Source organism: Rhinolophus hipposideros, assembly GCF_964194185.1.
Source record: "Rhinolophus hipposideros genome assembly, chromosome: X".
Lineage (NCBI taxonomy): Eukaryota > Metazoa > Chordata > Mammalia > Chiroptera > Rhinolophidae > Rhinolophus > Rhinolophus hipposideros.
Window position 1 is genome coordinate 23,259,436 of NC_138046.1, and position 3,607 is coordinate 23,263,042.

A 3,607-nucleotide genomic window follows, 5' to 3' on the forward strand; every position below is an offset into this window, starting at 1 on the left:
AAAGGTTAAAGGCAGAATGGAATGAGACCTAGATTTGCAATCTGATGAATTGGGAAAGCAATGGCAGATTCCAACCACAGTCAAAGCATAAAATCTTCAGAGGCAAGGCTGGTATGGATAAAAGCCCCATTTCTTGCAGCCCAGCCCAACCTTCCCAAATGCCCAAGAGGAGTCGTTTCCAGCTGGGATACACAGGACTTCTGTCTGTGATGAGTGTTCATAAATCAGGTATTACTGCCTTTGTGTGTATTTGTGTTTATATTTATCTTCTCAACTACCCTGTAAGGTTTAAAAGGCCAGGAATCATATTGTATATGTATCAGTGTACATATTATGGGAGAAAAATTGTATATAATTAATTAGCACTAACTGAAGTAGGTTGACCTGCCTTCTGCACCCAGAATTTCCACAGATTTACTGTGTGTTCTTAGCCATGACAAATGGTTTTTCAGAGCCTCAGTTTATTCATCAGTAGTACTAGTGTAGTGAAAACCTACCTCCCAACATTGTTGGAGGACAAAATGAGTAAACAGCAGAAAGGTACCTGGTGAATAATAGGCTCTCCATGAAACAAACAATCCCATCTTTCCCTTTGAATCTCCCTACCCATCCCCTCCCCTACCCCTCATCTCTAGCCAGCACGTTTTAAATACTAAATAAAATATACTACGTGATCGATCATTTATTTAAAAGAATTTTAAAGAAACGACTCTGAACGTTTTCTTACCATTTTTTCCCCCCAAATAATCCTTGTTATGGAAATTTTTGGAAAACACAGGAAGGTACATACAAGGAAATATCTAGCATTTCCCTTTCCATCACCAAGTGGCATGAGGCAGAGGCTCGGGTGCATTCAAGGTTCAGCTCCACCTGTGACCCACCGCCAGCCATGGCTGAGAAAGGCGTTGCTTCTACAGGTGTAATGGAAGTTTATACTGCTTTACAAGAGGTAACACCGTCATCCATGAGAGCCTAACATGGGGAAATCGCCAAGCTGCCAAAGCCTCAGACCAGCGCCAAGCCCATCTGTGTGTGCTGGCATCCAACTGTGATGAGCCTATGTACATCAAGTTGGTGGAGGCCCTCGGTGCTGAACTCCAAATCAACCTAATTAAGGTTGATGACAACAAGAAATTAGGGGAATGAGTAGGCCTCTGTAAAACTGAGACAGGGAAAACCCCGTGAAGTGGTTGGTGGCAGTTGTGTGGCAGTTAAGGACTACGACAGAGTCTCAGGCTAGGGATGTCATCAAAAGTACTTCAAATGTAAGAAATGAACAAATGAAAAACCGGGCTTTTGTTCCTAAAAAAAAAAAGTCTGAAAAATATGCTATAATACCATCACTCAGCAACATAACGTTGATACTAGCATTTTGCAATATTTCATTCCAGGATACATATGTATACAGTATAGCCAAAAAATGTATACACATTTTTAAAAAACTTTTATTTAAATATATTCATTTTAATCCAATATTTTTATTGGGAAATATTGGGGAACAGTGTGTTTCCCCAGGGCCCATCAGCTCCAAGTCGTTGTCCTTCAATCTAGTTGTGGAGGGCGCAGCTCAGCTCCAAGTCCAGTCACCATTTTCAGTCTTTAGTTGCAGGAGGCGCAGCCCTCCAACCCATGTGGGAACTGAACCGACAACCTTGTTGGGAGCTCGTGCTCTAACCAACTGAGCCATCAGGCCGCCCCTCTGGCAGCTCATTGCCTTTAATCTAGTTGCAGGAGGCGCAGCTCACTGGCCCATGTGGGACTCGAACTGGCTAGCCTGTCTTCAGAGCTCACACTCTAACCAACTGACCTATCTGGCCACCCCTGTATGCACATTTTAAGAAAGAAAAAAACTATTGAAATTGTAATGTTCAATATACACCGACAAAAGATGAATACAAGCCGTGTATACAATTTTTTGGCATCCCCAGCATATATATATATATATATATATGTATATATCAGAGAAAGAGAATACGGATTTGAAGATCATAATAGTTATGTTGTTACTGTCTCTGAAGACAACAGGCCAACTGGGTTTCCTTCCTTGCTGAGTGCAGAGTATGGGGCTTCTGGAAACCCAGGCCTTGAAACCAGCCAAACTAAGATATTTTTGTGGTTCCATGACTCACCTCTGTGACTCACATCTCCAAATGAAGTGTGCTGCACAACTACACTTTTGAAGATTCTGTGCAGAATTGAAAGTGGTGAAATAAGAACACATTTGTATTGGTGACCAGTCAAACATAATCTACATTTCAAATCCAACATTTTTTTTAGTGAAATAATGAGGAGTTGAAATAAGGGGCTAGGAGACAAGCTCCTTTGAAAACTTAACTCTGGCTTTGTCTACCACAAACCTTCTAAGCCTGGCAGAGTTTCCACTTTAATTGGGAGAGAGAGACGAGGTACTTGAAATTGAGCAGGAGACACATTCTTTCATTGATCTAAGGGAGAGAAGAGCGTGTTTAGGCAAACAGAAATCCTTGCAGTCTCACACTCACTATGCTGGTCTTAAGAGGCGTTATTATCCTGGAGGAGGCAGTGATAAAGCTCTAAAATACAGGGCCTTCAAATAGCTGGGAATGTAGAGATCAGAATGCTTGTTAGGCGTCCCTTAGCACCCGTCAGGGAGAATCTATTCAGATTCAGAGTGGATTCTGGGAGCCCTCAGCTTCCTATTCCCAAATAATTTGGGCATGTGGGCTATTGGTCTCTCCTGTCTTTTTCTGCCGAGGCCTGACCCCCCAGGCTTTCATTATCTAGATAAATGCTATTTCTCTCCCTCTTTTGCCCAAATCTTGTTCTTGATCCTGAAGGTGCTAAGTTTGAAGTAGGAAGGCATGGTTTCAAATCCTTCTCTTTGTCACTTGCAATATATATGAGGCCTTGGCTGCAACACTGAACCCTTCGCATTCTCAGTTTCGATACCTGCACCATGAGGATTTTACGACTCTCCTTTGGTTATTGTGAGGATTCATGCGATAGGGTCCAAAAAGTGACTGGGCACAGGGAAGGTGTTCAATAAATAAGTGTCAGAGTGGAGGATTCTTCCCTCCTATACCTGATAGACTCTGTCATTTCTTTAATCCAAAATTCACTTCTCTTTCATCTCTTCGCCAAATCCTTGATGCTGATTTCGTGTCTGGAGTCCAGCCTTTTTTGCTTTCAATTGGTCCAAACTGCTGCTTCTAAATACATCTTTCTCACACCTGCTGCTTGGACCACATCAAGGGGCTCAGCTCTACCATTTAGCCCCTCCCAAACTCATCCCCAACTTCCGTTTTCTTTTCCTTTCCATGGAGAACTTTCATTCACTTCTTCCAGTTCACCATTTCTCCTTTAACTTCATTACTGGGAAAACCTCCCAGTTTTTAGTCACCAAGCCATCTTTCTTCATTCAAATCTCACTCACTTTAAAAGGCTTGCTTAAAAAAACAAAAACAGCAAATACTAGTAATCAAACTCAAGGAGTGGGGGGAAGCATTCCTTATTCCTCTCACTGTAAATCAAAGCATAGTTACCCTGACCAAAAAAAAAAAAAAAAAAAAAAAAAACCCAGCATTTTTTAAAGATGATAGCCTGCTCTGGAAAGGGTGTAATAAAAGGA

At 41.8% G+C, this 3,607-nt stretch overlaps 1 pseudogene across 1 annotated transcript; it reads left to right on the forward strand.

The window, feature by feature from the left end:
• The first annotated feature begins 889 nt into the window (after positions 1-889).
• On the forward strand, positions 890-1,276 carry LOC308494627 (small ribosomal subunit protein eS12-like; annotated as a pseudogene). Its single transcript has one exon. The product of its transcript is annotated as a small ribosomal subunit protein eS12-like (transcript).
• The last annotated feature ends 2,331 nt before the right edge of the window (positions 1,277-3,607 follow it).